The sequence below is a fragment of the Lynx rufus genome, unplaced genomic scaffold, assembly GCF_022079265.1.
Source record: "Lynx rufus isolate CCGP_SWC_20201006 ecotype Redwood Valley unplaced genomic scaffold, mLynRuf1.p SCAF_18, whole genome shotgun sequence".
NCBI lineage: Eukaryota > Metazoa > Chordata > Mammalia > Carnivora > Felidae > Lynx > Lynx rufus.
In genome coordinates this window covers 26,565,983-26,577,478 of record NW_025814832.1, presented here as the reverse complement: position 1 = coordinate 26,577,478, position 11,496 = coordinate 26,565,983, and positions in this window count along the sequence as shown.

The window sequence follows — 11,496 nt, the reverse complement described above, 5'->3', positions numbered from 1 at the left end:
GGGGAGGGAGCTCCCTCTGCACCTTCCCAGACATCCCATCATACACTGATGAGCCAATCTATTGGACTGGAGGAGAGAGATACCACACCTTGGTGAAACCCTTGAAACCCTGTGACCTTCATCAGTGACCTTCAGCCAGACCCCACTGTGTCTCAGTTTCCTCAACCAAATAAGGAGGCCATAGACAGGACCAGCTGTTCTCAGACTTTGGTGGGCATCTTAACAAGTTCCCTGTGATCCTGAAGCACACCCACACCTGAGGACCACATGGAAACAACCTCTGAGGACCCCGGACTCCATCAATGTGGATACTACCAACACAGCAGCTTGAGTTAGAGACGTGTGACCCTCTGTCGTGGCAAACAGCAGGTGCTGGGTCAGGACCCATGCTCCCCTAGCTCAAGGCTGACCTGGGAAAGATGGTCTGCAAGAATTGACCAAAGGAGGAATGGACTGACTCTATTTCCCTCCATATCAGTTTCTTCCCCCCCCCCCACCCCCCCCTGCCACTTCTGCAATTGCTTCTTGGGCAGCTGTTCCCAGGACAAAGCAGGATCTGCCTGCCCTGGATTCTTTAGGCCAATGTGGCCATGATTGTAAGGGCAGCTTAGCAAGGGGAAACTTGGCCCTATGGTCAGAGACCACCCAGCTGTCCTCACATTCCCGATGTCTAATCCCCGCACTGCAAATGAGTATCAGCCCCATCTTTTCTTTCAATTTTTTGGTTAGCAAGTGTCCTCCAGCTGGTGTCACAACTGCCCTAATGCTCCTTATGCAACCCACAGGAGGGAGGTGGGGGCCGGGAGACCCGACACAAGGGTCAGCTTTCTCTGGTTCTGCCTCAGCCCCAGTCTTGTTGAGTGTCCCCTGGTCCCGAAAACACACTCATAGAGAAACGCGGACAAGTGTGCACAGCAGTAGGGCATCAACTGGCCTTCCAGACACACGGGGGCAGCAGAGAGTCATGAATGCAAACAGCCAGCCAACTCCAGAGGCCTGGAGAAGCTGGGCGGTCTTTCTCCCACCCCACTTCCATCAAGACTCCCAAGAAGCTGGAATAGTTTGTCTAACAGGCCTGGGGTCCTAAGAAAACCACAACATGAGGATGGAAGAGGCTCGGAGAAGAAGCCCACTTTTGTTCTACCAGGAGCAAGTGCCTGCCTCCTCCCAGCTGTGGGCCCTGCCACCGCATCATTATCATTATCTTTGGCCAAAGCTGAGCCTGACAGATTATGGTTTCAACCCAGGCAGCCAAACTGGACTGAGGCTGCCCTGGGCTGGAGGGACTGGCTGAGAGCAGCCCACCCAGCCTGTGCTCAGGCACTGCCCCATCCCTGGAGAGTACAGAACACTGGACAAGGTTCTCCAGGTCACAGTGGCCAAGTTCTCAAGGTTATATTCAGGCGGCTGGCAGAGACCCCTTTTACCCATGGGTGCCTGTGTAGTTCCCATGGAAAATAAAATTTCTGTCTTGGCATAACGGTTGGTTCTAAGGCAATCAGGGCTGCCCCCTCAGAGGTGGAGACCTACACAGAGAGGCGACCTGAGTTGGCAGGCAATGACAGTGTCCTAGAGAAGACTGCATTTGCCACACTCCCTCCTACTCCCCTGGCCACAGCAGTACAGTAGCCACTGGCTTCCCTTCATAAACCATCTCTTAAACCATTCATGTGGTGTTCACCACATTTCTGGCATACTCGGTTTTCTTCTTCATGACTCCTTGCCTACCATTATGCCAGGAGGACGGAGAGTTGAGATTTTGCCCGTGTCCCAGGGCTGAAGGTGAGTGTGTGTAGCCCCCCCGATGGATTCCAAGGTCTCACTCGGGCTCCCTGAGGGACGAGAGGCAGGTGAAACATGGGCAGCTCAAGGGGAGTCTGGAAGAGTCTCTGAACCCAGATGAGCCCCGGGCTACCAACTCAGCCCTGGAGAAATGGACAATGGCTTCATCATTTCATCCTGGGCTGGGGGGGGGGGGGCGTTCTACCATTAGCTTCTGCCAGTTGGCAATTGGCAGTCCAAGTCTTGCCAGATGGTACAGGAGGGGCCTCAGGAAATCCACTTTCCTAGAGACCCTTAAGAAGGGGGGCTGCTCGGGGCGCCTGGGTGGCGCAGTCGGTTAAGCGTCCGACTTCAGCCAGGTCACGATCTCGCGGTCCGTGAGTTCGAGCCCCGCGTCGGGCTCTGGGCTGATGGCTCAGAGCCTGGAGCCTGTTTCCCGTTCTGTGTCTCCCTCTCTCTCTGGCCCTCCCCCGTTCATGCTCTGTCTCTCTCTCTGTCCCAAAAATAAATAAACGTTGAAAAAAAAAAAAAAAAAGAAGGGGGGCTGCTGCTTCTGTTTAGGCTGAGCTCTATGACCCAGTGGCAGGAGCTGCCCTGAAGGGTCTGTGAAGAGACTCTCCCAACGGCTTTGAACTGCCATTGAGGGGCGCTGCCTCCCCTCTCACTACCAAATTTCAATTCCAGCCTCCCGCCCCAGCAGCCCCCCTCGACCTGGCCGTGGGCTGAGTCCACTGAAGGTAATTTACCTTCTCTGCCGCATTTACCATAAAACTCATCTTTCCTCCAGGAAGATTTAACAAAAAATTTGACTTAGACTTTTGCCGATGGGGAGAGCAGCCAGCCCAGCAAGGGTAGGAGGGTTGGTGGGCAGAGGGGAGGAAAGACAGCCACCAAGCCAGGAGTCAGGAGAGGAGGGGTCTTCACATCTCAAGAGTTCTCTGTCCAGGAGGCCCCAGGCCTTGCAGCCCTTGGTCTGAAGCCTCCCTCACCAGTGTCATTCCTCCCAACTTTCCATCCTTCCATGTCCTGCTGTCTATACACATATACCTCCTGTCCATCCCTCCCTCAATCTCCCTCCCCACGTTCTCCCTTTTCGTTCTCACCTCATTCTTTCTTGACCCACCTGCTCTCAAACCTGTCCTCTCCCTCTTTACAGAAAAACCTTCCTCTCTCCAACTCTTGTCCCATTTATTTTTTTTACTGTTTATTTATTTATTTAGAGGGGGGAGGGGCAGAGAGGGAGGGAGAGCGAGACTCCCAAGCAGGTTCTGCCTTGTCAGCACAGAGCCAGACGTGGGGCTCGATCTCACGAGCCTTGAGATCATGACCTGGGCTGAAATTAAGAGTTGGACGTTTAACCAACTGAGCCACCAGGGTGCCCTCACTCTTGTCCCATTTAATTTCCTCACCCCATTGTCCCAGATGGCTGGACCCAGAGCAAAGGCCAGCTAGAGTTGATGGGAAGGGAGAGGGACAGCCACCTGCACCGCCAACCATTTTTCAAGCCTCAGATTCCCACCCTCTCCAAAGCCTGCCTCCTCTCTGGCTACAGAGTGACCTCCCCAGAAACCCGAAGCACCCTCCCGCCCTGCCACCTCATCTGTCTGCTCACCTCTTCTCTTTCATCCTCAGCCTCCTGTCCTTAACTCTCAAGCCATCCAACAGGCTGAGGGCTTGGACCCAGGGCAGGGCTAGGAGGTGAAGGGCTCCCGACCCAGAGATCGGTGCCTTGCTTCATGCAACAAGGGTTTTCTGGCTGGAGGCTTTGTTCGTGTGAGCTAGACACACAGATCAGCGTTAACAGTGTTCTAACAGAGGTTCGTAAGTGCCATGCAGGGCTGGCAGGAAGTTTAGAAACAGGGAAGGTAAACCTTATCCATTTGGAGGGAATGAGGGCAATGTTGCCAAGGAGGTAACATTCAGGTTGGGTCTTCAAGGGTAAATAGGAGTTTAGCATGCAAAGCAGGGGAGAGAAACCAACTTTTATTGGGGGGCTCTTATGTGCTAAGTACAATGTGAATCACAATGTGTATGTTCAATCTCATTTTACTGAGACTCAGAGGGTTAACTTGCCCATATTCAAGGGCAGTGGCAAGAAATAAGATTATAAATTTGTGCCCGTTCTACTGCCTCAGCATTCTCAGACAAGCAGATGGATGAATCTACATGTGGAACACACAGGTATGAGACGATACCATATTCACCGTGGCTGAAGTATGTGGTACCCAAGGGAGTAAGTGTAAGGGGAAGCAGAATCGGCAGCCAGATTATCAAGAGCCTTGGGTGCTAGGCTGAGAATGTCTAGGGCATGAATACTTATTAAATGAATGAATGACTCAATGAATGACTGAATGAGGCTGAACTCAAGACCACTGTATGCAGTTGGACAGGTCGTACAATGTACAATCATGCACAGCAACCTGCTTGAACTTCATCTGATGAGCGCTAGGGAGACATCAGAGGCTCTTCAGCCAAGGAGTAAGTGACCAGATTTGTGCTTTAGAAATATGGCTTGGGGGTGTGGGGGGGCAGGAGACTGGATCTGAGGGCTGGGCTGGGGAGAAGTGTGATCAAAAGAGGAAGCTGTGAGAATTTGGATTTTAGGCCAGGAAAGAGATAAGAGCCTAAGGAGACAGGCTGGGGCAGGAACCTACTTGATCTAGCCCTGAGTCCTTGGTTCCTCTGACATGGAAGGGCCGCATGGGAAAGAGCAGGACCAAGACATCCAATCCCACTGGTGTGGGTCTCTTCAGACAGCCATAACATGATACTGGGTGGCCTCAACAACAGACACTTACTTTGCCACTGTTCTGGAACCTGAAGTACCAGCATGGTTGGATTCTGGTGAGAGCTCTCTCCCTGGCTTGCAGACAGCCACCTTCTCGTCGTTTGCGCACATGGCCTTTCTGCAGTGTGTGCTTCTAGAGAGAGAGCTCTCTTCTTTTTTTTAAGTTCATTTATATACTTTGAGAGAGAGAGAGAATCCCAAGCTGGCTCCATGCCGTCAGCACAGAGCCTGACTCAGGGCTCAATCCCACGCATCATGAGATCATGGCCTGAGCCGAAATCGAGAGTCAGATGCTTAACTGACTGAGCCACCCTAGGCATCCCTCTCTTCTCTTCTTAATAAGGCTACCAAGTCTATCAGATGGAGACGCCATTCTTCCGATCTCAGTTAACCTTAATTAGCTCCTAAAAATACTATCTCCAGATACAATCACACTGGGGTTAGGACTTGTGAATTTGGAGGGACACAATTCAATCTTCCCCCAGCTGAGCTCCCCACTCCCACCGTCCCCCTCTGCCCGCCTGGCTGGGGTTCTCTCCTTCCTGACCCTCGCCCTTGGAGGTAGCGGGGCTTATTCGGTAAGTCTCTGCTTCCTGGAAGGTATCTCAGCCTTTACTCCCTGCAATCGAGTCTTAGCAAGGTAGTCAAGTGGAGCTTGACTGGCAGCAGGACTGGGGGCCAGGGAAGGCAAGCCAGGAGGAAGGAACCAGAGAACAAGAGGGGAAAGAGAAGGGAGAATGCCATTCAATTTATCATTCACTCATTCACCAAACGTGTGCTGAGCTCTTGTGTGAGCGGTGCAGGATTAGGCACACTGGGGTTGGGCAGGGAATGGAGAAGAGGTCTGTATGAGCCCCGGGAAAGATGTTCTCTCCTCTACAACATGAGATGTGATGCCGCATTAACACTGAGATGGGACATATCTTTGCCTAGTTCACCGCCCCCCCCCCAACACTTCCCTCTTCTGCATCAAGAATTAGAAGCCTGGGTGGTCAGGCAGAGCTGAGTGGCAGAGCTGAGTGGCAGGTCCCCACTGCCACTGACAAGCTTCATGGTTTAGGACAAGTCACTTCTCTGGGCACTATAATACCCACCTCACAAAATTAAGGTTGTGGGAAGCCTAAAGAGACACTGAACGTGAATGTACAAACGTGCATTATGAGAAGGATGGCACTCGTATCAATCTGTCATTGAGCATTCAATATATTCCAAGTACCATGCCACTGGAGCAGGAGCTCCATGAGGAAAGCTGAACTCCCAGCACCTAAAACAGTGCCTGGCACACATCATGCCTGCAGCATTTGCTAGAAGCTTTGCCATATGTAGGCTCATTGAATCTTGACGACACCACTGCATAAGTACCATTACTTAACCTTGTTTGATACATACAGAATTGTGGATTAGGAGATTAAGTCAGTTTCCCAGGGTGCAACCATAATAAATAGCGGAGCGAGATTTGAACCCAAGCAATCTGGACCCAAACCCACGGTGACGATGATAATAATGATGACATTTGGAGCTTATTGAACCCGAGGTCATTAAGTCCAATCCCCTGCCTCTACATACGTTCACCAGGACAGGGTTGTCTGCCCCTCTTCCTAGTGTCTCTGCCAAACCCCTCCTCTTCCATCAGGGATTAGGTCCCTAGCCCCAGGCCACTCCGGATGTTGTCAAAGTCGCCCCTCCCTCTTTCTGCCTGGAAAGTGGCACATCTCCCCCTATAACCTCCCACCCAGAATCCCAGAATCTTCCCTCAGGACCTCCTTCCTTCTTCCCCAACTATAGCCTTACTTAGCTTCCCCTTTCTGGTCCCTGAAGAGTCCTTTCTTATGGAAAAAGGGTAGATGCCCAAATACCCCCCTGGACTCCCCGGGAGATGGTGCAAATAGAACTTGCCCTGAGTTCTAATCCACTGCTGCCACCAGCTCATTTATGCCTTCAGACAAGCAAGTCACAGACCCCACTAGGCCTCCGTTTCCCCCACTGTGTAATGAGTGAACTAGAGAAGACCTTAAAGGCTGCTCTCAGCCCCGGTCTTCTTTTTTTTTTTTTTTTTTAATTTTTTTTTTTTAACGTTTATTTACTTTTGAGACAGAGAGAGACAGAGCATGAATGGGGGAGGGTCAGAGCGAGAGAGGGAGACACAGAATCCAAAACAGGCTCCAGGCTCTGAGCTGTCAGCACAGAGCCCGACGCGGGGCTCGAACTCACGAACCTGAGATCATGACCTGAGCCGAAGTCGGACGCTTAACCGACTGAGCCACCCAGGCGCCCCAGCCCTGGTCTTCTGGATAGTGACCCTTCTCAGCCACCAGGCTACAGCCACCCTCTCTCCCCCCATACACACTCCTCTCCAGCTGAGATATTCCCCAGGGCTCTCCCCAGAGCTTCCTGTGTGGTCTCCCCCACCTTATCTCCCAGCCTGGAACTTTGGGATCTGCCTGGAGGCAGCCTCTGCTCTCCCCCCACTCCAGACCTGCCCTCTGCTTTGGATTGTGCTGACTCTCCCTTCCTCTGCCAGGGCACAGAGTCCTCTGCAAGGCCACCGTCTGCAGACAGTATAAACGGAGGCTGGCCCTCCGTTCCCCAGCCTGTGGGCCTGCTCCCCTCATTAGAGCTCCAAGAACATCCCCATGCAGGGGTTTACAAAAACCCCTTGCATTTTAAAGGCAACCTTCCCCACCACTGTCCCCCAAAAAGAAAGCTTTTCAAAACTTTTCAAGTCTCAGTTTACATTTCAATATAAACCCCTCTGGGCCTACTGCCTGGGATCTAGGACTCACTGCCCCTTAAATTCGAAATCTCTTTGGGGGAGGGTTTTTGTCTTTACCACAGCCTCTCCCTCATTGCATGGGGCGGGACCTGCCCAGGGCTTTCGGAGGTGGGGGTGGTCACAGTTCCGGGATGGCCTGGCCTGACCCCTCACAGGGCCAGCGATCAGGCCAGGGTCACTGAGCAGTCACATGTCACTTTGAATGGGAAGCCTTGAACTGAGGCTGAGAAACAAAGTTGGGCAACAGCTCAGCCAAAGGCAACTGGACTTTTTTTCTTTTCTTATGTGTTTTGGGGGAAAAAACCTCTATTGTCCGACTAACCTTCCATGATGCTGGAAAATTCAATTTATTTCCTGAGCAGTCTGGTCCAATTTCCCCTGGGTGGGGACAAGACTGGGCTTCCCTCCCTGCTATTCCAATTTAGAAGCTCCAGCTCTGCTCAGGGACCAGGACCCAGGAGGAAGGCCGGGCCCCTGAGCCCTGGCCCTGGCAGCACCCACCCCCCCAACACGATCCTTCCCCAGGGAGCCCCCATTCCAGCCCCTGCATGTAAGGACGCTTTTTCTGCAGTTTCAGGGTCCCAGTTTCCATTGCCATTCTCGCTTTCTCAGCAACCTGGGTTTGCCGGGCAGCTGTGTTGGCCTGTCCCAGACCCACGCCAGCAATCTATGTGTGCCCCTCTGGGTCCCCCAGCTTCCTGCCTCTGTCTCTAGACTCTTCGGGGCAAGCCGATAGAGGTACAGCTGTAAAGCATTTGTGCTGGCCGCCAGGCTGGCGGGGGAGCCATCTGCGGCCCGGTCGCTGCCAGGCCTGCAATGACGGGAACCCTGGGCCCCAGCCCTTCCACCCCAACCCCCAACACAGGAACCTCTCTGTCTACCAAGGCCTAGGAGGCCAAGGGGAAGGGGAATGACCTTGAGGCCACTGCAGGAGACAGGGTACAGACATAGTCAGCCCCTACTTGACAGCCTACAGCTGAACTTCACTGCAGAGGTGGGGGAGGGGGTGCCGCTCCCAGAGGAGGCTGTCGGATGATGGGGAGGGGGCTTGCTGTCCACCCAAGCCTCAGTGAGAGACTTGTCCTCAGCGGCCAGCGTCCCACTGCCACCCTTCCTGAGCTAATAGAAAAGTTCACAGGCCACTAGTGAGTAGAGTAAGGAAAAGGGAAAGGCCTCTCTCTCCTAGCCCCAGCAAAGAGAAGCCCCCACATCCCCACCTTCCCTTAGTCTATACCCAACTCCCGTTTTGGGAGGGAGGGGCGGGGTGCATTGAGAGAATGGACTTCTGAGATGCCTCCGGCCTGCAGTAGACCCATCTGGTTTCAATCAGGAGAGCAGGGTCCCAGATCATAGAGGCACATGGGGGAGGGAGGCTGTGCACACAATCCACCCCCCAGCCCCTCTCCAGAGTGCAGCCCCTTTCCCATGTGATCTCCTTTCACCTCCCAGGTGGGCCTCACACAGTCACTGGAAGACTAGGTGAGGCAGGGGAAATTTAGGGGGCAGTAGTACAGACCCCAGACCTCTGTCCATATTAGAAGAGCAGACCACAGAGGAGAGAGAGAAACCTAAGGAAAGAGGGGCCTGGAAGGAGAAGAAAGGGCTGCAAACAGAGTCAGAGCAAGCGAAGGTCCTAGAAACCACCAGGTCCTAACTGGATCTTATCACAAATGGGGAAGCAGAGGTCCTGAGAAGGAAGTCTAATAGGTCCACCTACTGGATTCAGCCCCAAGCCCTGTTCAAGCATCCCACCCACCCGTCTTAATAGGAATCGCCAACCCCTTCAACAGATGAGCAAACTATGGCTCATAGAAGAAAGTCCCACCTTCCCAACCTCACCCAGGTGGTAAGCAACCGGAGCCACCATTTTGGCTTCCCTGCCATCTCTAGACTTGGATCAGGTGGGAGCCCAGTCCTGGAGAAACCTACCCTCCCCAACTAGGGCCTGCTCTGGTTCTGGAACCCTCACCTGCTCAGTCCCAACTCCTGTCTCCAGGCCCAGGACGAAAGGATACAAAGCCTGAAAAAAGCAGCCTTCCTGGGCATGGCTTGTTGCCAAGGTTCTAATCCTGGTTCCAGAGGACTTTGGCACTCGGGTCTCAACTTCCCCATCGATAAAATGGAGGAGTGTTGTCTAAAACTGGGTTGGACAGTGATTCTGTGATTCCCCAAACCTCCATTTCTATCATCCTAAACAAACCTAGAGGCTTCCCTTGGCTTGGGTGGTCTTTAGGAAGAAGGTTGATCCCAATTTCAGAATTTAGAGCTGGCAAGAGAGCCAGGCTTTAAAGAGAACGAGGGGACCCAGCCAGCCATGGAAGCCGCTAATCTCCATCTCTCCCTGGGGGACTTCACTGCCGCCTCCACTGAAAGCAATTTGTCATGCCCTGAATTAAGTGATTCCAACAAGGGTTTAATTTCAGTTTAATGGCTCTGTTTTTATGTGTAATTAAATACCGTTGCATGGCGAAAATATGTTGTTTGCACTTTAGAGACTGTGTAAGGGCCCGGGAAGCCAATCCCACTGGGTTTCTACTCCCAGGCTCCACCAACCCCTCCCCTAGTCTGGCTGGAAATGTCCAGGTCCTAGGGAAGGGGGTGGGGGACCTGGGGAAGAGAGGAGGGCGGTGAGGGGAGAAGTGGGCCTGATGGCGCCTGCTCACTCAGTAGAGAATGTTTCTAATTATCCTCTGCACCCCCACTTCTACTCCCTGACCCTACCTCTCCCCAGCCCCTGGGGCCTCAGACATAGAGGGGACAGATCACTCTGACAGTGAGGATCTAATTAGACCCTTGGCTGGCTGAAGTGGTGTCTGTTCCCCCGGGGGTGTGTTCAAAGTCCTGCCCCATTGTCTCTCCTCCACTTATTGTTCCCATTAACTCCCTCCTCCCCCATGAATATGCCTCCTCCCCCATTGACCCTCTCCCCTGACTCACAAACCACCCCCTCCTCCCCTCTTCCCTCTGACAACCCCACAACCCAACCCACAACTGACCCAGCATCCCAGCTGTCAGCCTGCCTCCGAGCTCCATCCATCCACATCATCTTGCCTTCTCCTTCTAGGTCAGAGGTGACATTGCCATAGGAGTCTGGAATGCAGGGGGAGTTTCTCTGGCTGGGAATGTTTAGGGTCATTTACCCCACAGCCATATTCCCCCTCCCCAGGAAGGGGGGCCAAGCAGGCACCCCAAGTCCTGCATGCCTCATGACATTCCTGGAGCAGCTTGGTATAGCCCAATCTGGCCCAGAGGGCAGAGGGGTTGGGACAAGCGGCCTTTTCCTGGAAGGAGTTTGCAGTGGCCGGAACCCAGGGGCCTTCGTAGGAGGAGGGGCCAGGAAGCTGGGCCAACTCTCCAGAGATGCCCCTGCCTGAATCCAATACTGGAGTCTGTCCAAGTCTCCCCTTTTTTCTCCCTACTTCCACCCTGCTTGCTTGCCAGCAGAAAACCCAGCCCCCAACCCTCAGCAACAGCAGGGCTTGATCTCCACTAATGAGCTGGGAAATGGAAACCAAATGCCTGATGTATGCAGATGGGCACCAATGTGCTAAGGGATCCTGATGGGGTGCCTCCCACCCACCCCCATCCCCACTCCAAGCCACAGTGGAGGGGCATAACATTTCTTGGGGAGGAGAGCAGAGCACTCAAGGACCTCAGTTTTAAGTTTATCTGGGTAAGTGCCACCAGGACACGAGAGTTTAGTCCTTGCCACCTCCTCCCTTCCACTTCTGCCAGAGATGCCGATGCCCTGTGACTATTAGAGTGACCATTAAAGGGTATTTGGAGGTCATGGCTGGGGCGGTGATGGGGGCGGTGGGGGTGGCGTTAGGTGCAAACTAGGCCAGCAATTCCTCTCTGGAGCCTGATTCTCCCCGCTGTGACACTCCCCAGGGCAGTTTACTTCCTCTAGCCTGGCAGTGGTAGAGGGTGTCCACCGTGACACAGAGCTGCTTTTATTTCCTTCTTTTGGGACACCTAGGACCTGCTTCTGGGATCGCGGAGGCAAGCGCCAGGGGTGGGTGGGGGGCAGTGTTTCTGTGGGATGTTGAATTCCCTCTCTCAAGGTGCACATCCGCTATTCTTTGGTGCTAGAGCTCCCCACACATCCTGCAGTGGGGACGCCTAATGAGCGAAGGCCACTCATTCACAGCCA